The sequence below is a fragment of the Marmota flaviventris genome, chromosome 1, assembly GCF_047511675.1.
Source record: "Marmota flaviventris isolate mMarFla1 chromosome 1, mMarFla1.hap1, whole genome shotgun sequence".
Taxonomy (NCBI): domain Eukaryota; kingdom Metazoa; phylum Chordata; class Mammalia; order Rodentia; family Sciuridae; genus Marmota; species Marmota flaviventris.
Window position 1 is genome coordinate 132,235,945 of NC_092498.1, and position 25,788 is coordinate 132,261,732.

General features: G+C 48.4%; 1 long non-coding RNA gene across 7 annotated transcripts; it reads left to right on the top strand.

The window, feature by feature from the left end:
- The first annotated feature begins 2,197 nt into the window (after positions 1 to 2,197).
- On the top strand, positions 2,198 to 14,464 carry LOC139706847 (uncharacterized). 7 transcript variants are annotated; one of them, XR_011708483.1, is made up of 6 exons: positions 2,198 to 2,532; positions 3,155 to 3,249; positions 6,983 to 7,163; positions 7,515 to 7,906; positions 8,679 to 8,782; positions 8,989 to 14,464. It is a non-coding gene; the product is annotated as an uncharacterized lncRNA (long non-coding RNA). The 7 variants fall into 7 exon arrangements; XR_011708485.1 differs by lacking the exon at positions 3,155 to 3,249 and having other exon boundaries at positions 2,211 to 2,532; positions 8,989 to 9,435; positions 10,216 to 14,464; XR_011708482.1 differs by lacking the exon at positions 3,155 to 3,249 and having other exon boundaries at positions 2,207 to 2,532; positions 6,956 to 7,163.
- Positions 14,465 to 25,788: the final 11,324 nt, after the last annotated feature.

Consider the following 25,788-nt stretch of genomic DNA (forward strand, 5'->3'; position numbering starts at 1 on the left):
CTGGTCAGGCTGAGGGAACTGATGTGGACTCTCTGGCCCGGACTTAGGCTCCGACATGGAATTTCAGGCATAACTTTGGGCACGCTGCCCATCCTGTCTGTGCCTCGGTTTCCCAAACTATAACATCAGGGTACAAACAGCACCTAGGTTTAGGTTGATTGGCAGATTTCCCTAGAGCCTACATAAACAGGCTTGGCTACTTGGAAGGCCCCATGAATATAGGCCCCATGAATATAGCTACCTTGAATACAGCGGCCTTGAGTAATTTGAAGAAAAGCCAAGTAGAGAGGGAAGGAGGAGGAGGAGGAGTTCGGTACGAGGACAGCATCGGATAACTTGCCAACAGTGGGCAGAGTCACAGAAAGACACCTGCAGGGGTTTATAGGCTCCAGAGGAAAACACGCTTTTACCCTGGATTAGCTGCGCAGGATTTCGGGGCTCACAGCTAGTTATAGTGATCCACAGAAACAGAAATACCAGGCCCTGTGGGTTACAGAAGTGCTGGTGATTTCACCCATCCTGTCGCCATTAAATCAATTTATCACTCTCCATTTACCACAGAGCAGGGGCTGGTACCCATGGACACTAAATAGATGCCACAGCTGGACATGAAGGGAGGACCACTCAAGGACTGACCGGTGAGTACAAGAGGGCTTTCTCTTTTGTCTTATTTATTTTTCTAATTGCGCTAAAATACACATAACATGAAATTCACCCTCTTAATGGTTTACAGGGGTAACGTGGTATCACGGAGGACACCCAACCATCTAGTTCCAGAAGAGTTTCATCGCCCCAAAGGAAACCCCGTACCTGAGGTCCTCACTCCCCACTGCCCTGCTCCCTGGCAGTGGCCCAGCCACTCTCCCTCTGTGGACTGACTGTCCTGCTGCTTCCACTCAGTGAGCCCAATGCTATCAGGGTTTTTAGCTCCCCGGTCCCTCCTGACCTGCGGGAGAGATTAGGGGAGCACGCCCCAACCAGGACGAATCAAGAAAGGCAAAGGTCGACTGGCCACTCCCACCCAGCCCTCCCTTGCAGGAGGACAATCAGACGTGCCAGGGAGAACAGTCAAAGCAGGATCTCGTTTATTGAGAAAACACACACAGCTAACATAATGTACAGGAGCCAATCAGGATAAATGTCAGCAGGGTGGGGAGAATTTACATCTACACCCATCCTGCAGGCAGTAATGGGAGACAGGAGCTGTCCATGAGGGCAGAAGGGTTCTGAGCCTATCCTAGAGGTGGTCTGATTCTTCATCACAACCCACGGCAATGCCTTCTGGCTAATCGCTAGGTGCTCTCTTAGCCACATGTGGCCCCAGGACTGGGAAGCGGGTAGCAGCCAGCAAGTTAAGTTTCTTCTTTTCTGATGCCACATGTCCCACATTACATCATGCCCTACACAGTGCCGTGTGGACAGCTGGGGCCGGCCCCGTCCCACGGCCACCCCTGGCTGCTGGCTGTGGATCTCCTCATGCCCACCCTTCAGCTCCACGATGGTGCACATGTTCCCAGGACGGGAATTGCCACCTTCCCCCAGTGCTGTGGATGGCGTCCAACAAGGCCGGAGGTCCTCTGCTCTGGCAGCAGAGTGGAGCGTCTGGGCTCCTGAGGTCACCAAGGCCACATTTCCAGTCAGCTCAACCACATCCCGGCTGCATGGACATGGCCACGCTCTGCAGCTCCCTGTGCCCCAGCACCCCCGTGGGAAGCCATAGTGAGTGAATTCAGGAGATGCTGTCAGCTCTGAGAGAGGAGAGTAAACAATTTTAGGCAGAGCTGACTGACTCTTTGCTATCATTCTCTCCCTCTCTTTCTTCTCCAAGAGCTCACCTCGCAGCCTCCTGGGAGCTGGGACACCAGATGAGAGCAAAGAGCCTGGCAGATTACCATGGTGTCACCCAGTGCTGGCCAATGAGATGCTAGGGCCACTCCTTGGCAGCCCCCAGGAGGTCCTCTGTCACCTGAGTGAGGGATACATGCTGAGGACCACCACCACCTCTTCCCTTCCTGTTGTTAGCCACACCTGAGTGCAGACATGGTACCTGGACTGCTGAACACCATCTTGCAGCATGAGGTGGTAAGTGTGAGGTCAAGAGAAAAAGCCCTGAGGATGGTGGGTGCCAGGAGAGGGCGCCAGCTTCTCCCCGGCTCTTGTCCACATTGGGGGTGGGGGACAGCAGTTTCCTCCTGGCTCCTATTCTCAGCATTCCTTTCTCAACTCTGCCCCACACAGTGCTGGCTCCCAAACACAGAAGGGCAGTCTGGGGACACAGGGACTAGCCCAATCCCCAGCTGCTGTTCTCTTCGCTGTGCTTTTAATTCAGGACGTGGGTAAATCCGCAAATATTTTTAAAAGATATCCCAGCACAATTCACAATTGCCCAGTTATGGAACCAGTCCAGGTCCGCACCCACCAGCAGACGAAGGGATAAAGAAATCATGGGCCACGTCCCTGAAGGAGTTGGCTCTCGGGAGCAGTGGAGTCCCGTCATTTGTGGCTAAATGGATGGGACAGAAGAACAACTTGGTAAGTGAAATAAACCAGACTCAGAAAGTCAAAGGTCGAGTGTTTTCTCTCATCTGTGAAAGTTCGAGGGAGAGAACAGAACATAAAAGGGAGAACTCATGAAAAATAGGAGAAAAATGGAGTAGAGCAGGGGACTGAGGGAGGAAGGGAGGAGGGCCATTGGGAAGCAGCAGGGAATGGAATCTGCCAAATTATGCCATATCCACCCGCAAGTCAGCCGCAATGAGCACACCTGCCTGTTTATTTATTATAATGCAATAATAATAATAATAATAATAATAATAATAGGAAATCAACAGAGTAGAGCAAGCAGATCAGGTGGAGGCAAGAGCAGGGTGGGGGAAGGGAAAGTGCGGGGAAATGAGATTGGAAAACTATGTTCTGAGCATGTGCAGATGTGGCAGAGTGGTCCCACCCACTGTGTGTGTGATCACAATCCACTATTTTTAAGATTTGAAAATAGAGGTATTCCAAAGGATGCCACTAGTGCATTGATGGAGAACAGGGATATTCCAGAGGATGACGTGTGCTGCCCTGTTCTGAATGAGCAACTCGGTTTAAAGACCAAAAAAAAAAAAAATATGTGGCTCAACTACTGATCTCCTGGTTCTTGATTTATAAGAAAGAGATGCCTTGGAAGCCCTATGTGAGCTGAGCGTGGGACATGTGACATCTTCCTTTGAGAACAGACTTTTTTTTTCCTTCAGAAAGAAACAGGTCAGTGTGTGGGGTTTAGAGGGAGATGAAAGAGTTGATTTAAAAAACTCACAAAACAACATTGTCACCTGTCAACCTTCATCTCCCATTATTAGTGCCTGAAAATCGCTTCAGAGCCAGTTAGTTTCCAAGGTAAACCAAGAAGCACATTAGAGCAAACGAACACCCGGCCCAGCCTGCTTCCTGGATGGCAATCAAGAAAGCAGTGTGTTCTAGAATGTTCCTAGCCTTAGGTAGGCTGGGGTGGCATGGGTTCTAATGGCCACAGGGATCTGAGAAGACCCGGGTGTGAGTCTTATGGGATGTGACCCAGACATCAACTATCTGCTTCTAAGAAGAGCCTGGGGAAACTCATCTGTCCACCTTCTTCCCTGGCCCAAGCACTGTCACTGTCCACCTGGTTATTGCCACATCTTTCCAAAAGGTCTCCTGCTTCTGCCTTTGCCTCCACCACCACCTTCTCCCTGTGCAGAGCCTAGTGACCCTGTTACTGTCTGCGTGCTGATCCTCAACCCAGAACCCTCGACCCACTCACACCTGGCCCACCTGAGTCGAGGCACCTCCTGCCTGTTCAGCCTTGACACCCCGAGCCCCTTGCCTGCACTGCCCAGGCCCCTCTGCAGTCTGCTGTGGGCCTTCCTCTGTTCACACTGCCCCGGCCACTCTGGCCTCCCTCCTGTGTCCGCCACTACCAGGACCCACTGGTTTCTGTGCCAGGCCTTGGCCCAAGCTCACTTGTGTCCATGGGCCACCTTCCCTCCTCCAGGTCTCCTGGCCAACCCCCCTTCCTGGTCAGGCCTTGCTGATGGCTCTAAGACCCCTCCACCCAGCCTGGTCTCCCTGTCCTCTGCCTTGCCTTGTTTTTCACCAGAGAACCCAGCACCTAGCAGGCTACGTATTCCACCCATTTTACCATGTGCCTCCCTGCTGGAGGGACAGTTTCACGAGGGCGGGGACTTTGTCCGTGTTCAGAGCTGCTGTTCTAGTAGTGATTGGCACATGGTAGGCATTTTGCAAATATGCCATGGAAGGACGGGGATGGACAGATGGACACGTGGACAGATGGACATGTGGAGGGAGAGACTGATGGTTGGATGGATAGACAGGTGGACAGATGGATGAATAGAAGGATGGACAGATAGCACCACTGTGAGTCTGCAGCAGACTAAAATCACTTAGGTACTTTTGTCTTCCAGGAGGCTGATTTTGGGTCCTACCCTGTGAACCTCAACTTCACACTCCTCTCTCTTGCTCTCATTGCCCATCAACTGCCTTCCAATATTTTGCTGTTTGAATTTTAGGATCTTGGCAGCCAAGTACATCCCTGTCAAATCCCACTTCCTTCTCAATAGAGGCAGACTTTCCTCTGCTTTGCAAATCCAAGCCACCCTGGACCCTTGAGTGTGGGTTGGGCTCTGCATGTGGGCAGTCCCCATGTGTCTTCTGGGGCACTGGGTGAGCACCTCAGGGTGCGCCGCTCTCTTCCCTGCTCTTGCATCAGCTTCCCCCATCCTGAGGTCTGAACCATGGTGAGACCCAAGTCTACGGAGACTGTGTTCCACTTCTTGGAGACGAAAACCACATCTAGTGGTTGCTGAATCCCCCAACGTTTTGTGAGGGAACCAGAGCTTAATAAATATTTGTTAATTTCAAAATTGGAGCAATCCATTCAGATAACAAGGGAAAGATCATCACAGCTGAGGGAAAATGGCTCAGGGTAATGTCCCTCGGCAAGGCAGGCAGAGAAATGCTGAGATTTTGAAAGGAGCTCTTGTTACAACTGACTCAGTACTGACAGGGACAGTCAAGGTGACCTTCCCCACAGAGTGTGGATAGTGACAGGGATTACCATCTCTCTCCAAGAAAAATCACAGCTCCCAGTGACCTGAGGACTCTCATAATCACCAGTGATTATTTAAATGCCAATACAACAATGAAGTTAAAGCTAGTCCAAAAGGAAAAAATTACACCACACACACACACACACACACACACACTTACACATGTGCCTGCGTGTGTCTGAGAGGATACAAGGAAGGCAACAGAAACCGAGGTTAATGGTATATATTCCCAGCATCCTCCAAATGCAAGAACACTGGGTTGCACAGACACACAGACACACCTCCAGCCCCAGAAGCTGGAGAATCCAGCAAGGGAGCCACAATTAGCTCCCGAGTAGAAGGGTACGCTGTATGCCATTTGGGTCAAAAACCAAATCAGAATTCTTATAATGTTCAATTAACCCAAGGTCTCTCCAACACTTCTCATCTGGGCAGCAGTTCAATGAAAGGGATTTGCGGACTCTCATAAACCTGAAGTGTGTAAATATCTTGGAGTGAGGCATTCTTCTGCCACAGAAATTAAATCCTCCGTCTCCCACTAATGGGAATCCAATAATTTGGTCCTATGGCCTGGTTGGTTCATCATGTTAATTACAAAAGCCTCCAACTCCTTCTTATAGGACCAGGGCTGTCAGTCTGGGCACTGACATTTTAGATCAGATCATTCTTCTTTTTGTCAAGGGCTGATCGATGCATGTCTGATGTTGAAGCACCTTTTCTAGCTTCCCTGCTAGATACCAGTAACATCCCAGGGTGACACTGCTCCATGTCCCCTTGGAGACAGGACGCTCCCAGTTGAAACCATCATTGCAGGATAATTAGTCTAAGGTAACTTGCTCTAGCTGCACGTGTATTTGTGTGGATGTAGTTTCTAACTTCCCCACGGCTGGCTGATGCTGCCCAATCGGGAAGTCCTGAAACACAGGGTGAGGCTCTGCCCATGCCCGCACCTGCAGGGGTTTGGTTAGGAAAGGTTGATTTCTTCTGAGCAATTACAAGCTGAGATGCTTATATGACATGGTAGCAAATAATAAGAAAGTTGCTTCCCATCATTCCTGAAGACTTGCTCGGTTTGGAGAGTTGGGAAAGGCTGCTCAGGATAGGGAAGGGAAGCTACTCAATGCCTGAGTAGCTGTTTTTCTGGAGGGGAAGTGAGTTTACCATGTTCAGAACACAGCAGAGCAGGAAGCACCACAGTGCAGTTTTCGGCACGATGGGGGTTCCCAGTAATGTTGAGGTTTGCGTGGGAGTTGGTGCCTAAAGGATGGAGACAACAGATGGACTCAGAATGGAAGTTGATGTTCCTTCTGGTGGCTGAGCTGGTGTGACTGCATCCATGCTGTGTTCATGAGGCACTGCAGGGCTTCTGAGGTCCACTGGGGAGCATTTTCCAGAGGGAAGTCTGCAGAGACTTAACCCCATCTGACTCACCATTAGCCTGTATTAAAATCAAAATGCACTTCACGGCTTAACTTGTTAGAAAGCAGGAGTCAAGAGAGAGTGATGTGCAGGCTTCCCCATTGGGTTTGCTTTATGATTCTGCCATGGTCCTGAAACAGAGTGTTTTAGATTGAGTGAAACACAATCCGAGTCTCTGTGACCAGTGGTCTTGGTGGCAGCCCATATTCTCATGATCGATTGTTGACCTTCATGTGGATGGATGGACACAGACAGACGGAGGGGCCCAGTGACCTAATTCCAGACTTAATGTATTTATTTGCCTTCACTCATGCAACCACAAGGAATCACAACCCCAAATAGCCAGTGGGTGGAGAGGTACATGTTCATGTCTCTAGGAGTTAATAACACATTTTGCAGAGCTCCAAGCCAGGGACAATTCACCTTCCCAGGACCTTGGCCGGCAGGCCCATGTTGCTGAAATGTCTTCACAGCACCAGGACTGGACCTCAGAGTCAAGTGGCCCCTGCAGGCCCTGGACGGCAGCAGTGGGAATTCTCTCCTGAGGAAATCACCCCTGAGACACTGGCATCCATTGGAACTCAGCCGAACCCTGAGTGGTAGCCACGACCCTCCTTCACCTGGGAACAGACAGGCTGCCTTCTAAATCACGGGGTAAGAAGTCATAGCATACAGATGGCCTAACCTCACGCGTCTCTCTGTTGGAAAGTCATGCCACTTATTCCTAATACACGCTGAGAATCACATTCAAAATGTGATTAAACACCACCAGCCAAGGTCAGCTATTATGCTTAGCAACTGATTAGCAAGGGAGGGGGCGCACATGGTGCCAGGGTAAATGCATCTTCTAAATGACACTATTGGTCTGTCTGCATTTGTTGTTAGTGAAATGGTTGGGAACACACATAACTAATAATGCTAAAGAGCAGAATGTCGAGATTCAAATCTTAATAGCCTCATTTAAATTAAATTTGTATTGATTGTCCTTCTAATTATTTTTCCCAGCCTCTGACCAGGGCACTTTCCTCCGCCATGGTGGAAGGCCCCTCCCTGCCCCAGGGCTCCGTGAGATGCACCAATTCTGGAGAAGTCCAAAGGCCTGCTAAAGCGAATCTGCAAAAGACTTGTAGCTGAAGGCTTTGGTCTTTCTTTCTAAGATCTCATTTGGAAAACATTGTAGAAACTTCAAGCCAGACCCTCAGACTACATTTGCTATCATAAGAACAGTCTCCAATGGGCGGCATCGCGGAGGTCTCCTGCCACATGTTGGTCCTGACTCATGTAAGCGCTCCCGTCTGTGAGGTATGCAGAGAGCTTGAAGACACTCTGATTAGCTCATTCACATTTGGCAAGCGGTCCCTGGGCACCTGGAGACAGATTTCCCAGCCTGGAGTCAGGTACTTTGAACAAATATGCCCTAGGCTAGAAGCATGTCCATTTATAAACTGGCCAGGCATGGCAGTTAGGATGGCTATGTGAGCTGGTTCCCAACTCCTAAGCCAACGCAGCCCTCTGTGCACACGCAGGGACAGAGGGGCCCAGGGCCTCTTTGGAGCATTCCACCCACCTGGACAGACATGCCCAGGAGGCCCTCAGGGGCAGAACATCTCCTTTAGGAACCACAGGTTACAAGTACCACTCTCAGCCAGGCTCCGTGGCCCACACCTATAATCCCAGTGGCTCAGGAGACTTGTGTAGGAAGATCCCAAGTTCAAAGCTAGTCTCAGCCACTTAGCCAAGCATTAAGCAAGTTAGCAAGACTCTGTCTCAAAACAAAAAATAAAAATGCGCTAGAGATGTGGCTCAGTGGATAAGCACCCCCGGGTTTAACCCCTGATACAAAAACAAAACAAATCAAAAACAAAAACAGTACCTCTCTCTCCTGGGATTTAGAGCTTTAGGGATGGGGCCCTGGAAGGGCCAGAGTTTGTACGAGAAGAGAGTCTGCCTGGGAGGAAAGCCCAGCCAAGGGCAGGCAGAGTGGAGAGTGAGAGGCTGGTCCGGACGCAGACACCACAGCCCCTGGGTTCAGTCACACCAGCTGTTTGTTCATTTTAACACAGACTTTATTTTGTAGAGTATGTTTTAGTCAGTTTTTTCATTGCTGTGATAAAAGACCTGATGAGAACAATTAGAGGAGGAACAGTCTATCTGGGGCTCATGTTTCAGAGGTCTCAGTCGGTAGAGGGCCAGCTTCATTGCTCTGGGCCTCAAGGAGGAAGAACATCATGGTGGAAGGGTGTGGAGGAGAGCAGCTCAGGACATGGCACCAGGTAAGAGAGAGAGAGAGAGGGGGGGGGGAGCACTTGAGCTCCCCTCACCATGGACAAATTATAAACCCCAAAGCCACGTCCCCAATGACCACCTCCTCCAGCCATACCCCACCTGCCTACAGTGATGCCCAGCTAATCCCTGCAGGGACTAATGAATCTCTAACCCATTCCTCCACCTCTGAACCCTCTCACATCTTCTCACACAGGACCTCTCAGGACACCCTGTGGCTCACAGAAGAGCTGCGTGGAAGAAGCCACGTTCCCGCTGTGCCCTGCTCACCCACCTCCAGGTGCAGTGCAACCCCACAGCAGTGACAGCACCTGTGGCACGTGGGTACCCAGGGAGCCTGCTCAGATGCAGCCCTCACAGGCTCCAGGGTTTACAGGGGGCTTCTCAGCACTGAGTGCTCTGTGGGTCTTGCCAAATGCATGAGGACAGGTGGCATCACTCACAGGGTCCCACCACCCTGCATCTCCTCACTCCTCCCTGCGCCCCCATCAATCTCACAGGTCTTTTCGATGTCCCTGTCACTCTGGCTTCTTCAGGACATCACAGAGTAGGGGTCATGGAGTTTGTCATTATTATAAAGTGGTTTCTTACAGAAGATGCAAAGTTGTTGTTAATCCGTCCTGTGAGCTCTGCGTTCTGACGGGTGAGTGAGACCATTAGATCCCACACGTTGACGAGGTCGCATTTAGGATTACTATTTTGTTATTTGTTTGGGTGTGGCCTAATTTGGACTGCTTAAGACTATCAATGACAAAAACCACTGTGGTCATGTGTCTGGGGGGCAGATGCTGACGAAGCTGAGCTGCCTTGGGCTGGGCAGACCCCGGGGTCATTCTGCTCAGCGTGTCTCTTAGGCTCCTGATGGGCCCTCACAGAATCAACACATCCCTCTACCACAGTTCTGCAACCAGACCACCAGACGTAGATAGGTGGACAGACACTGGGTGGACACCTACAGTATATGCACATAGGAAAGTCGGATTTAGAAAGGAAGGTCAGTAAGGTGCAGTGGCCCACGCCTGTAATCCCAGTGGCTGGGGAGGCTGAGGCAGGAGGATCGCAAGTTCAAAGCCAGCCTCAGCAAAAGTGATACACTAGGCAACTCAATGAGGCTCTGTCTCTAAATAAATACAAAATAGGGATGGGGATGGGGTCAGTGGTTGAGTGCCCCTGAGTTCAACCCCTGGTAGCCTCCCCCCAAAAAGAGGAAAAAATAGGCTTCCATTAGAAAGAAAGGGCCTATTGAGGACTGAGCTCCAAGTTTTCACCACAATGTGGCCATTACAAGGAGTAACTATTTAACATCACCCAGGGTAACATGTTCCTACCCCAAGGTGGTCATTCCTAGGAGAGATGGAGGTGTGCTGTGTACACCTTTCTTGGGATGGTAAGAATGTTTCATTTTTTTTTCCTTCTGCACCAGGTGAGTGGGTAGATGAAAATGTCTCCAGAGCCCTGCTATCCAACTGGCACCCACAAGTGACATATAGATGCTCAAACTGAAATTATGAAATAAAGTAAAATAAAAATCCATCTCCCTGGCGGCTCCAGCCACATTTCCCTTGCTGAACAGCACCACACGGCTGCCGAGGGACACAGCACAGAGGAAGGTCTGGCCAGCCAGAGGCTCTTTGTTGGACAGCTCTGCTCCACAGCAGGGAGCTTCCTTATGTCACCTCTGTGCCCTGCGGGGACACAGGTTGTCATAACACGCAGTGCTGGTTTGGGGTTGGCATGTTGGCGTCAGACGCCAATGTAACCTGGTTGTCCGTTCCACATGCTGAGGTTTAAGTCAATATGTGGGGAGAGATCATGAAAACCAGAGGAGTCCAGAAATTAGAAAAAACACAGTGTGTCATGTGAGGAAAAGGCTTCATACAGAAGGCTGGGAGCGGGCTGGGACATCTCCCTCCAGGACTCTGTGCAGTGTGGTTTTCTCAGGCAGGTGACTCCATAGAACCAAGTCTGAAAACTTACTCTGATTTTAAATGTCGTGTTGAGACTTGGTCAAAATAGCGAGAAATAATTTGTGCGGAACATCATAAACCCGTCTCCCTCGCCACGCGCATTTTTATTTGTGGGTTGATGGGAACATGCCGTATATGGAGGGTGGAGGGAGCGAGAGGAGAGGACGCCTGGGTACTTAAATCCAGACTTGGGGAACATTGCTGTAATTCTGATTTAATGTCAGCTCTGTCAGAACCAAGTTCTCATCTTCTCCATGCAAATGATAATTTATGTCTTAATGGCGTGAACACTTTACCTCCCACTGTTATTTAAATCAAATTCAAGCCCACATCCCTCTTTTTAGAATACTATATGTTTCACTTTCACTTAGAGGTGGCTGTGTGAATTATAAAGTGTCTCAAGCTCAAAAGCAATTATATCTTAATTTTTAAAGTTTATCAGACAAGAAAAGCAGAGCCTTCCAGCTGCAGAGTGGTGAAATTATCCTGACTTATGGGATGGATGTCTGTCATCTTTAACCCTCCCCCGCCTCAGGAGAGAGACAAGGACCCGGTCCTCAGCTGTTCCCCCTTTTCTTTCTTAGTGAAACATTTCATTTTGGTGGGGGCTAATTATAGTTCTTTCTGAATTTGATTTTTACTTAACTTTGGAAAAACATAAATTTTTTTTGTTAATATCGAACAGCTCTGGAGGCGTTTGGTAAAATTTAAGCACAACCCACTGGTATTTGGGGTTTTAATTTGCTTTGTGTGGGATGCAGATTGTGGGTCTGAGTGTGGTTTCGTCTCTAACCTAGATGGTGTTAGAGTCTGTAAACAAGTCAAAATAACACCTGGCATTTTGCCAGGGGAATGTTAGAGTTGGTAAACAAGTCTGGATGGTGCCTGGCAAAATGCCGGAGGGAGTGGTTTGAGAAGTAACAAAAGCGAGCTATTAAGTGTGGAGATTCCTGATTGGTTGACTGATGTATCTAGTTTATGTTAATTAGATAAGCTGTGTGGAATGTATAAATACTGCTCCTGTCCTGCAATAAACGGCTCCTACTCCTGCTGTATCAATCTACACAAGTTCTTCGTCACCTCCCGGTTATTTTGCTGCAGCCGGACTGCGGCAGGTGGGAGCTGGGATCTTGAGGAGGAGTGCACCCAGTCCCAACCACAGGGGCTACTGTAACACGCAGATCCATGGGTGAAGCCCCAGTGGTAGAAATGAGGTCCCATGTCTGTCCCCAGAGCCCAAGGGGAGGAATTACTGGGACCAAAGTGGAAACTGCTCTTTCTGACTCAGGGCCTGGTTCTCACTACAGTCTGAACGCCCCTCATCAAAGTCTGGAAAGAGACTTCCCCCCACAAGGTCATTTCAGATAAAGCAAATATCCGAAGCAGAGCGCTTTTTAGGCTCCTAGACAGCAAGGTTCTTTCCCAGGGAAACAGTTGAACTAAAGGAAAAGTTTAAAAGCAGACCTTGGAGGGACAGTGAGCCAGGCCAACTCTTCCCAGCACAGGGAGGTTGCAGGAGGGTGACCGTGCCTCTCGGAGGAGTGATGGTGTTTAAAGGAAAGCAGCCTCCCTGGGTCTCCAGTCCCTGCACCTCCTCCTCCTTCCACCAGAGAACTGGGAACAGGGTGGTTTTCTATGACATGCTTACCGGACTGTTGAAATGAATGACAACTGCATTGTCTTGCTCCCTGGCTGCTTCTAAAACCTCCGTGAGCATCTTATGGTGCCCTCTGAATATCATTCCACACCCTGCAGACAGGGAACCTCATGCATCTGCAGTCTGGTGCAATAAAAGTGACTTTTCCCCTGTCTCCTACCTTTAGATGGAATTGTGGCCTTCAGAGGACCCTGGAAGGGCTGGAAGGGTGGGTCAAGGTGCTTGAAACTGTTGCTAGACCCAGGTCACAGGCTGTGCCTGGATGGATTGCAATATTAACACCAGGGCTTTATGATACATTCTCCCACATGAGTCACACACAGAGGTGGGACCTGAGGGCCAGAGAACCCCTCAAGTCAGGTTAGGAGGCAGGTTGGCTCTCAGGGCCCCTTGGTTCTCTGAGCTGCTGAACAAGCCCTGGAGACAGTAACCCCCTCTGGGTGCATTCAGATTCCTCCTCACACGTGCTGCGTTCCTTCAAGCACTCCTCCCTCTGTGCCTGTTTCTCTTCTGTGTGGACACATTCCTGTTCTCTCATGCGAGTTCCTGGGCTTTGGGTTCCTTTGGTCTTTCCATGGAAGTATGTTAAAATAGTTAATTAGTTTTAAGTTTTCTCCCACAGATCTTTGTAGGAAGAAGCATGTCCTCGATGTTACGGGGTGCCATTATGTTTGGCTCTAACAATCTGCTCGTTATGGTTTAGCAGAGAGGTGTCCCCAAAAGCTCACATGTGAGACAACGCGAGAACATTCGAGGTGCAATGACTGGATTGTGAGTGCTGTAGCCAATGGGTGAATTACCCCACGGATGTGCATTCTCAGGGTGATGAGTGTGGGCGGGTAGTGTGGGACTGGAAGAGGTGGCTGATGGGGTGTCCCTGATGAGTGGAGCTCTGTCTCCTGGTCTCATGCCTGAGCATCCTTCCTCTGGGGTCCTCTGCCCTGATGTCCTGCTTTACCCCGGGCCCAGGGCAATGGAGTTGGCCAACCACGGACCCCTCTGAAAGAATGAGCCAAAGTGAACTTTTCCTCCCATATGTTGTTCTTGTCAGGTCTTTTAATCACAGCAAGGAAGAAGCTGCCTCGCACCCTGACAGACACTGGCCCAGAGTATGGTGCCGCCTCCTCTTCCCGCCAGCAGTGCTGGGCGGGCAGCGCCTGCACGGTGGCCAGTGCTGGGGAGGCCTGTCCCGAGTATCAGGCCTTCTGAGAGCGTGCGGAGCCTCACACTCGGCTCTGACCCACGTTTCCTAGAACTCGCGGTGCTAAGCGTCTTGGCTCTGTGCTTGTTTGCCATCTGTTTATCTCCTTCAGTGAAGTGTCTGTTCACATAATTTCCCCATGTTTAGTTGAAGTTGGAGGGTTTTCACGCACTCTGGACACGAGTCACTTATGTTATTTCTAGATCTTTTCCAGACTTGGACTTTCCCCTTTGCCTCTGTTTTAGGAGCATTGCTGCCAAGACCCCCCCCCCCCAACAGATGGTTGGTGGAGAGAAAGGAGGGGGTGAAACCACATCGAGGCTTTTGGTTAATGGTGGGCTGGGGGGTGTAAACCCATCATGCCTGTGTTTTCTTCAAGTCATTAGTGGATATTTTCTGCAGTATTTGACAAACAGCCCTTAACAGCTTCAATGGCAGGTCAGTGGACGATATCCCTTCCCACAAATAGGCACAGGGTGACTTAATATTCACATCCAGAAAAATGAGCTTTGCTCCACATTCTGTGCCGTAGACAAATACCAACTCGAAATGAATCTAAAACGCAAGTGTGAAAACTCAATAACAGTTCATGAAAAAAAAAAACATATAGGAAAATCTTCATAACCCTGATTTAGAAACAGTCTAGATACAGTTTAGATCCTGTCTTAGATACAGTATAAAAGATACTTAACAAAATCTGGGTAACATTGATTTTATTAAAATTAAAAACTTTTGTTCTTTAAATGGCAGTTCTCTGCATGGAAGGATGAGTTGTACTACAAGAAAGTAGTCTATGCTTTTTGATTTATTTCTTGACATAAAATTCTATAAAGTGAAAACTTATCTATAGACAGGAAGCAGATTTGGGGCTGTCTGGGATAGTGAGAAATGGGCAGATGGTTGAGGGTCAGATTTACAAAGGGATGTGGGGAATTTGGGGGTGTGAAGATATGTTCACTACATTGACTGTGGTTTCACAGATACGCAAATATATATATATATATATATATATATATATATATATATATATATATATATATATATGTGTGTGTGTGTGTGTGTGTGTGTGTGTGTGTGTGTTATATGATATACATATATATTACCAAATTGTACTTTTCAAAGTTTGCTCTAGTTAATTATACCTTAATAAAAATGTTGGGGAAAAGGCATTCTGCCAAGTGGAAAAGCCAGCGATGAAAGGCTTCAAGCTGAGTGACTTCACCTGTGTGTCTCTTGGGTCAAGTCCATGCTACTGGGAAGGAAAGAAGGGGGGTGCTTGTCTGAGGCCACAGGTTGGGGGAGACTGTCTGTGAAGGGACAAGGGGATATTTTAAAGCATGGGAAATATTCGTTACTTTGATTTTGGTGTTACTTGTGTGACTATATCCATTTGTCAAAATTAAATGTATGCCAAATTGTTCCGTGTGTCATTTGTAAACCAACAAACTTTATTAAACACAAACTGAAAACATCCACAGCTGCTCCAATGATTGAGATGAGTGAGAAGAATTTAGGCTGCTTGGGGTCAGGTTCGGGGGGACATCACATGAACTGGGCTACGGTTCACAGTCCCCAAGGTGAGGACGACACAACTCTGCAGGTCCCGGGGGTGGGATGGGGGGCGCTCACCTGGACCATGTGAACCTGCCTTCCTCAGTGCTCAGCCTGCACAAGCCTGTTTGGCATCCTGCACAGGAGCCTTTGTTGGGATAAATGAGGAAAGAAACAGCCATCCTAAATCCCTGGTGCTGGGCTGCAGGCGGGGTTCAACTTTGGGTCTTCCTGCCATGTAGAGTCTTGGAAGATTGGATGACCCACTTCCAACATTTGGATTTCAGTTTTACCATCTATAAATATGAAGAGGATTGTTAAGGTAGACTCCAAGGACCCCTGAGACCAGCTGGTCCTTCAAGGCAGTAGAAATCTGGGGGTTCGGAATTGAGACTCACAAGCACCATCACCACTTGCCGTGGGCACTGCTGGCTGCTATAACCAGTGCTCATCAGCAGAGCACGCAGAAGGTGGAGAACTGAACATTGTCTAGATATGCAACCTGAGAGTAGGAGGGCCTCTCGAAGAGTCCCAGAGCTTCCCACGATACAGAATGGCCAGAGGTGTCAGCAACACACTGAGCAGGGCAGGAGGACCCAGAGCTGACCAGCCCAGGAGTCTAGGGGGTGGTTCCCCCTGGCACACTCCTAGAAGCAAGTGTTTAGTTGCCCAGCAGAAGACGAGGAGGCCCACAGGGTCACCCTCCACTCAAGGGAAGAGGTGTGGACGCAGCCACTCAGCTGCCTTCCCCAGAAGACCACGTTGGACCTCGGAGATGCTGCTCACTTGGTGTCCACTGCCTACAGAACTCCCCGTGGCTCAGGCTAAGCAACAGCAGATGCAGAGACCATTGCAACTCTCACATCATCTCTGTTACCCATAGAGGGCATGGGGGTGCTTCAAGTCAAAATATACCAGAACTGGTGGACGAAGGCACGAATTGTCTCAGGGGAAAGATTTTACAACAGTTATACATGTGAATGACTCAAATCTACCCCTAGATGTCACATTCAATCCTGTATAGACCAGGCTCCACTCTCAGTTCCTTCTCTAGGGGCGACAACAGCCACGTCCACTCCATATGGAAAGAAGACGTCCATCTGCCTCCGAGAGAGGCTCCATTTGAAAAAGTTTCCCAGTTTCAAAAGAACCAAGGAAGGGGAGGGAAGAAGTGACAATGACTGTCACTCTCAGACATTTCCATGTCAATCAAACCTCACTTCTATGTACAAACAGAATCAAAGTCTTCAACATGTCTCAGCCAACCAAGGCTCACAACTGTGGCTTTCTCCTTCCAACCAGACCTGTGAGAAAATAGTAAGGATGACAGAGAGTGGGGTGGAGGGAGTGGGGACTTGCCCTGCATTGACACCCAAGCTGGGCAGGAACATGTCTTCCTCCCTCCACGCATTCGCCATGAGGACCAGCAGTTACAGACATGGCCACAACCACAGAGGAGATAGACCTACGAAACAAAAAGGAAAAAGCAAGTCTCAGAGGAAAACATATACTTGACAGTTGTCACAGGAGGCAAACCATTTTATTTCTCCATCTTATGAACAATCAGTTCATCTAGAGATGGAACTAAACCACCAGTAAGACCCACCCTCCTAGCGCATTTTTGAAAGGACGTTAGTCTCCCTTGTTTACAACTTCTCTCTGCTCTCTCTTGTTCCCCTAATGTTAGTAACAATTCAAGATGCTCTGAAGATACAGCTCATGAAGAACCCTGGTGTCCAGAAAAGAGACAAAAAAAAACAAAGAAATTTGCACTTGGGATCCATTTATACAATGCATTCCATAGGAGTCTCACTCCACCATGGGGCCTCCTCAGCTCCAACCCACAAGTTGGGATGTTTACGAATGTGTGGCTTCCAGAAATGGTGAGTGAAAGATGAAGTAAATTGTACTTAATGCTGGGGACTTACAGAGTCATCCCCATCTTTGCTACGAATTACTGTTGGAAAATGTTTCTCAGAGCAACATCGACCACCAAATCCTATGGGAAGTAGGGATGGATGCTGCCAGCTGCAGGGATGCTGAATGATGCTCAGCCATCGATACCAGCACTCGAGCGCACCATTCCCAAGGGCCAAAAAAAGAAAGAATGATGTGCCTTCAACTTCCACACACACCCCTCAACTTCCAAACAGCTTTTCATTCATCAGGAACAGTTAGAGGACTTCTATAAAATGGTCTGAACCGAGACCCAGGGAGTTCATTATTTTGAAGGGAAAGTATAGTGGAGACAAAAGATAGGGATTGCAGTACCCGTCAGGCTCAGTCCTCGACCTGTGTGACCTTGTACAAGTCACTCTGATCCTCTGTGGCCTCATATCTAAAGTACCTGCTGTGCTCTGGCAACAAAACCAAAGGGCCCCAGAGTTGCCCTGGCTGGACCAGCTCAGCACAGGAGACGCTCCTTGAGCACGGGGCTTCCTCCACACCCTTCATGCTCTGTGTCCACGGGGGCACTAGAAGGCACATCCTGCCTACCCAGCAAGGGCTGTAGGAGCAACTTAGCCTTAGCATTTCTGCATCAACCTTTTGATCAAGCTTCACCCTCCTTCCTGTCTGCTGGTCACATAAATCCCTTCCTCCATCACCTAGCAACAGCAGACTATTTCCATATGAGGCATTGGTCCTCTCCCACTCAACCCAGAGAGTCCAGCCGAGGAGACACCAGCTCCTGACTCCAAAGAGCAGAGATGCAGGATGGTCAGCAACTGTCCTGCAGGCCCTGTTGCAGGCCAGCTCAGGAGGAGGCAGACCACCCCCACCCCATCTGTCAAAGTCAAGGACATCCGCTGGATATTCACTAGTCTGGTATGTCTCTCTCCTGGACCGCTGGGCATGTGGACCATAACCCCCAGATGCCCCGATGGTGGAGGTCCCGTCTTCCAACACACGAGGAGACTCAGTTGAAGCCAACACAAAAGGAAGTTGGGTGAAAAGATGGAGTGAAAATCCTACAAACATTTCCCAGCCACCTGAGTCACCTAGTCCCCAACCAGGATAATTATTGGCCTGCCTTCCTTCCTCACTCCCTTCCTTCCTTCCTTTCTTCCTTCCTTCCTTCCTTCCTCCCTTCCTCCCTCCCTTTCTCTATCCCTCCCTCTCTCCCTCCCTATCTTTCATCTGTCTGTATTTTTTTTATTGTTAAAACCTTATCATTGGCTCCCTGTCACCATCACCTGAGACATATGCCATCACAATAAGATGGCATCACCTGGCAGGATTTGGGGACATATTTGGATTGCTGTTCTGGCCATGATAGAGTCAGTGGGTTCAGTCTCACTGGTCTCCTGCTGTAGACAATAAGAATCTAAACAGAACCTCATAGTAATACCGTAATGGATTTATACATTTATGGAGACATAAGCCTTCTGTTTGGAGCACAAACCTGGCCTCCTCTGCTGGGGCCACCAGCCCTCACGCAGAGCTGTTCTTTGAACTGAGCAAGGTAAGGCACACAGGAAGCTTTCCCAAAAATGAGCTTTGAGAAGAAGCCACCCAGAACCCGGTTGGTGCTCAAGCCAGCTTTCTCAGTGGGTGACCTGAGATTCAATCCAGGATGCCACAGGCCACTCCCTTCCATCTCCCTCAACAGGCCTGGCTTGTGCTGCCAGAGATTTAACCCAATTCTCCCTTTCAGTGTGCTCACCATTTATTAGGTCTTTATTCATCAGAGCAGAAAACTAAAGAACCTAAGAGCATGGGTTCACACCCAGAGCCTATAGTCAGCCTCAACTCTGGGTGCCTCAGTTTCCCCACTGATGAAGGTGGTGGCCACTGGCTACCCCACTGCAGTTGTGCAGACCAGATACCCCACGCAGCAGTAGTACCGGGCTCAGCACGTAGCAGGATCTGGCTGCACAATGCTGGAGCTCCCCAAACACAGAGGGGCAAGAGCACACACACACACACACACACACAGACAGACACACACACACAGATCTCCAAATACACACAGTTCGATACTGCAACTTAGAAAAATCAGATAGTTCTTAAACCAGAAAACATCTTTGGAATTTAATTATTTTGAAGGATAGGTCCCCTGTGGCTCACTTATTCCATGATGCTGGAGTAGGGGAAAAAGTTAATAGCTTTCTAATTATATCAATTTCCCATTTTAAAAAATCTGTTTCTCATTTATTAGTCTGCCAAGGGATTATCAGGTTAGTTGCTTTTTGCTCTTAATTCATAGAGCAGAAATAAATTAGTGCAGATGTGTGAGATCTTACTCCCTCAAATTACCACTTCCTAAGTTGAAGCGATTAAACTCATTTGTTATTATGGAAGTTATTAATAAACCCATTTATCAGAAATTTGACTCTCTTAAGGTACAATGGTCAGTCGTCCTCATGAAATAACCTAAGGAGTTCCTACCCCACGTCTCACATCTGACCAACTTCGTCAGCCAAGCTCAGAGAGTGTGGCCACAGAGAACTCCAAGCTGAAATTCTTGGCCAGCTTGTTTTTGAATTTAGCAAATCCATGTTTTCAAACAACGGGAGTGTTGACCAACACCTCTCCATGAGCACATCCCTAACACCCTTAATTCTTGCTAATGAAACGGCCACCTGCTCCTTCCTTTGCCTCCCAGTCCTATTCATTGGATGTCCAATGGATCCAGATACAAACATCTTGACGGGTCCATGTGATACAGAAGAGGGGCACCATGAGCCCACACACCCACTGCACTGTGAGTTTGGAGGTGACAGTCGACCTCAGCTGGAACGGGCAATGGGATGGCTCTGGATGTGGACACAGACATGGACACGTGTGTTGGCTCTCTGTTATTGTGGCCCAAACACCAGACAGAAGCAACTTAAAAGGAAGAAAGATTTATTTGGGCCACAGCTTCAGAGGATTCAGTTCAAGGCCCATTGCTCCATGACTCTGTGTCTGAGCTGACTATCATGGCAGAATCTCCTCACTCATGGCAGCCAGGAACAGAGAAGGAGAAGGGACCAGGGACAGGATATTGTCCCCAAGGGCATGCTGCCAAGGACCTGCTCCTTCATCTAGGTCCCACCCAATAGATTAAAACGTTTTCCTCTCAATAATGCCATCAGATGGTTAACCCACTGGTGAGGTCAGAGCCCTCAGGAGCCCCACCTCAGAACGTGGATGCATTGGGGACCACGCCTTCAACACATGAGCCTCTGGGGGACATTCCAGATCCCAACCAAGGCAGTATGTATGTGTGGGTATGTGCATGGACACTTCAGTGTGTGGATCTGTATGTGCACATGTGTGCATATTGTATGTACTTGCACATGTCAGTGTGGTGAGCTAGATCAGATAGAGATGGCAGATAAACATGAAGACAGAATGGACAGGACTTTGTATGTCACCAGTCTCTTATTTTTTAAAAAACTGAATGTAAGCATTATCTGTGAGATGTCACTCTGAATTATGGCTTTGAATGACTTTTCCTGTGCAGGCTGGCCACGTGGCCTACCCCAGCAATGTCACGGTGAAGTGTCACAGGGTTTGACAACGTGACTCCCACATTCAGCAAGCATTGAGTCTCCACTCCGTCCACGCACGGCTCCAAGCTCCGGAGACTGCGAGGAATAAACCTTCCCTGCTGTCAGAAATGGGGAGAAGAGACCTAAACAAGAAGCGGATCATGATCAGGCTCCTCCCTGGAAGCTGTCCCTGTTGGAGGTGACCCGAGGCCCTTGGGCAGGAGGTTGCTGCTTCTCTCACGTGGCCACACCAGCCTCTGGAGACAGCTGAAGCAGAGGTGGTTCTTTCTTCTGGACAGCGATGGAACATGAATGCCTCCCTGAGACCCAAGGAAGGGGGAGCCCCCACTGGGCTTCACAGACCCTGCCAACCACACAGCCCAGGTGACAGCCACCAGCCTCCCCTGGCGCTCCCTGCCCATCAAACGGTTCTCTGATGAGCATGGCCAACCCAGAGAGCTATCAGTCACAGGCACGGCAAACCCAGGTCTTACTGGGACGGAAACTCATGTAATTACTTATTGGAAGGCGATGTTCTCTATGAATAAATATGATAACATGAGAAATATAACATTAGGCATGGAAACAACATTCATATTTAGAAAAAAAATCACAACAAAGTATATAAATTTAAAAGCTCAATTAACATTGCAAGTGCCACAAAATTTTAAAAATAGCACAAATACTCTTATTGATTACCTGACACACCCCCATAATATTTCTGCTTCCCCATATTGTCTGCCTTCTTCAGTGCTCGCTCTGATGGTCTCTTCCACACAAGCAAGTTTGTAATGCAATTTCCTATAAAGAGTAAAGAAAAATAATTTGTTTTACTCTCTGGTGTGGCTCATGGAAACGTATTTTTTTTTTTTTGTTTTGGAAATGTTTTAGTTTAGACTAGTCTCATCTTAAAACCCATTATTTTCCCAATCATGCAAATTCTAGGATTGTCCAATGTTCTCTTGAGTCTCTTTAATACTTGGAAGATCTGTAGATTTGGAAGATATTCAAGAATTTTCCATGGATGAGCTTCTGCTCCACTCATTTCCTATCTTACAATATTGTCCTCCCTGCCCTGCTCCAGAGCAGGGTGACATGAACCACAGTAATGTTTTGACATGCCCCCTGTCCCACATATTCATGTCCCAACACTGGACAAACCTGCAGAGTCAGCAAGATGTGTACCTGGGAAGCCACCCCCCAGGGCCACCTGTAACTCTACTGTGTGCACATTGGTATCAGGCCTCCGAAGCTGCCTCCTGCCAAATCAGAGTTAAATGGATCTCTCAATTAACCACCCTGGATCAGTTCTCCAAAGTGATCACAGCCACCTTAGTATCACCCCACAGGAAAGCAGATGTGACCATGGGGAAAGTGAGAAGAGATGGAGAGCTCAAGTAGCTGAAGGTGAAACATTTTACTTTTGCTAATTGTGCAAAAACACATATCCTGTGCATTTCTGCATGAAGAAATCCCAGACCAGTCATGAGTGCAACCTTCTGTGCATAGTGTGGGTGCAATTATGTGACGATAGCATCGTGAATTCCTGAGGTTGAACTTGCACCACTTTCCCTTATGGACAAGGTGCTTAGAATGAAGATATGAAAGTATACATGCAGAAATGAGTGACAGGATCCACCAGTCAACCCAGAGCTGCCCGCCATGAGGGGGCGAGTGGGCGCACAGCTAGGATGAGCCTCCTTCCTGATGCTCTTTCCGATTTTCCTCAGACCAGGCCAGCATGGTCCAGGATGAACCAATGGAATGAGCTACCACAGTTGTCCCAGTGGGTCCACCACCACTTCATGGAACAGTGATGGACAAGCAGGAAGGACTCCTCAGTCAGCAACAGAGTCTGAAGTGATGGACACCACAGTCCAAATTCAGGCACCTTTCCTACTCAAGCCTGAAAACATTAACAGGGCAGTTATACTTCCTAAATCTCACCCACCTCCTTGGTGAGCTCTAGTTATTAAGAGGAAAAATCCAAGGATATGGAAGTTCTGATTGGGAGGGTTTTCATGTTGTCCTATGGTCAGTTGGCCAGGTGCACTGAATGAGAGAGAAGGGTGGGATAATTCCAGATAAGGAATATTGGAAATGGAGACCAAGACACTGGCATTAAAAATGCATGCACCCTTAGTTAAAGACAAAGCATTTAGGAGCAAAGCTCCTAATAAAACCCCTAGAGTGGATTTCCTGGGACATCACTGGCCATCCTGGGAGAAACATGGACACTCTGTTGAGATGCCACGTATGGAAGTTATGGAGTTTCATTGCTTGAGGGGGCACTTCAAGAGGTTAACGAGATCCTACCCAGGCATGGTGGGGCATGCCTGTAATCCCAGTGGCTCAGGAGGCTGAGGCAGGAGACTTACAAGTTCAAGGCCAGCCTCAGCAATTTAGCAAGGTCCTAAGCAACCTAGAGAGACCCTTTCTAAAAATAAAAATTCAAAAGATCTGGGGATGTAGCTCCTGGATTTAATCCCTAGTACAGGGTGGGGTGGGAGAGAAGAGATCAGTGATCTCCAGGGTTCATAGTTACTCCCTCCTCCTGGCTTGTTCTCCTTCCAAATTTCTTAAATTATTATTCCAATTTCTGCTAATATGTCTGTAGCCTGGAGGAGCTTTCCTGCCAATCTCCTTACAGCAGCCACTCCCAAGCATTTCTGCACTCAATTGCCTACTTTGTTTAGCCTAATGCAATCACACCTAGCCTGAAAGGTGTCAGGTAAAGCTCAGTACAAGCATTTTTTGTCTTTCTTCTGGAAGGCAATGACCCTGCCTGCTCCTGTATTCCTGCTGCCTGGGAAAGAGCCCAGAACACTTAGAAGGTGCCTCTGGGTCCTTGGTTGAAGGTTACACTCCAGGGGCTGGAGCCCAGAAATGTTAATTTCCCAACCTGGCCACAGAGACCGCTGGGGGCAGACCTAGGAGGCAAAGGTGTGACCCTTGACAGTTTGGGTTCTGGCTGCTTGGTAATCACTTGAATGTCAATGATGTAAAGATAGAGAGAAACCAAAAAATGCAAACATTTGTCCCCGTGCTGCATCTTGCCACCCAGGAAGAAATGAACATGGTATATTTTCTGAAGCACATGCATTTTACCTCCACAGAGAGTGTGTGGGAACTTTCCTCTCCCACAAATGACATTATCAATTTAGAAAATGATTTAAAAGAAGAGGGCATTTCACAATATTGCCAATAACAGTTAGCAAATCTCATTAATGAGATACTCTGATGTGGAAATCACTGCAATCCTATTTCGTAGCAAAACACTGTAATTAAGCCATTGTGTGTCTGTGTTATTTAGCAAATGAATAATCACACTATGCCCTTGAGACTTAGTGCTACTTTGGAGCATTGGGGCTAATCTCTTTGGCATCTTGTCTGGAACTCGCTTTAATGAGCAATATATTCTGAGCCATGTTCAAAGCCAATCGACCACTTTATACAAAGAGATATTACAGCAACAGAAAAAAGATCGAGTGTGCTGCAGGCCATAAAACACTGAAACACACTCAAACTACACTTGACTCTGAAAAACAACTTTTAATTCAGCAGTGGCCGCTGAACATCTTGTACATGTCAGGTTTTGTACCGAACACCAGGAAGAGAAGGATGGCAGGGTTTCTAGTCCTGATGGGTCTTTTTTTTTTTTCTGGCTAAAAGCAATTACAGAGAAGTCACAAAATCAACCTTAATGACAATGTCTCCTTCTATACCAAGTCTAACTTCTGCTGTCTCTTGCCCAACTCTGAATGGCTTTGCCAAGGAGAGAGCTGACATTCTGGACTCAGTCAAAAAAATAAAATGAGGCAAACTCCCCATAATTCTTGCAGCTGCCCTAGCCCTCTCCGCATTCTCTAAGCCAGCCTCAAAGACTGGAGGTCAGCAGCCAGTTTGCACTGGGCAAAGGGGATTCACCACTAGCAGCAGGCAGAGGTGACACCGATCTTCTGAAAAACATGGAGAGTGGATTGTATTGAAATACTCTTCACACTCTTCACTGACTTGAGGGTTTCCCTGAACCCCTGTACACGACAATGCTGGCTCCCAAATTCAAAACCAACTTGTGCTTGCCTCCTCCCCACCCCCGACTCACCGCTACAAGTAGAGAGAAATGGAAGACAGGATGGGGCAGCACTGTCCAGGAAGGAAGCGGATTGGCCCAGAGGAGGAGGATGTATGTCATTTAATGAGAAAATAACACATTTTCACCAATTTTTAGGCCACATCTTGTTGGCAAGACACTTGAGGAAGGGATGTGGCAAGGGCACATTGTGGCATGTGAGCTACCCTATAGGAGGACCCCAGTGGTCTCAGCTGAAGCAGATTTGAAGCTTTTCCAATGTAGAGGGAGTCCAGCTCTCTGGGCCACAGAGCCACCCAAGCTTGAAGCACCCCCCTCCAACCCAGGCTGCTTCACCCCATGGTCATGTTTAAGCAAGAAGTTAAGCATGGAGCTGTGTGAGGTATAGCCGGCCTCAGGTAGGCACAAGACGGACAGAAGGAGGGTGGCAAGGGACAGAGGGTGAGTGCCCTGAAAGATGGACAACAAAGGTACCCTAACAAGACCTGTGCTCTCTGACTCCATCTCTCCTCCCCCTCTGCAGGGAGTTCAGGGATCTGGGGGTAATCAAGTGAAATGGGTACCAAGAGGGGACAGTAGCTCTCTCAAGCTTCATTTGTGAAATGCTTACCCAGGTTTCCATGCACAGATCCTTCCCTGTGTGAGAAACTCCAGAGGTTCTGGCACAGGCGCCTTTACCCAGAAGCAGGGGAGGTCCAGAGAACTCCCGGAGGAGGTGGACTCACCTGTCCAGGTGACATCCCAGTAGCAAGGGGGAAACTCTGAGTCAGAGAGGACTGAAGCCACTGTGGTCTTTGAGGGCTAGAGATGGTGCATCTATGATGAGCTGAGCTGGGCACAGTTTTCAGCATACACAAAGCAAGAAGGCCCTACATGATGAAAAATGTGCTGTTGAAGTTATATTGAAAATGATTAGATGTTTCAAAATTTGAGTTTGGCACCAGCAGGGTTTTAAGCTGGTCTCAGCCAGCTGTGCAGTAAACAGTGGCTAGTACCCAGGAGGCACTCTTTGGCTCATTGATGCTACAATCTCTTAAATCAAATGTTTGT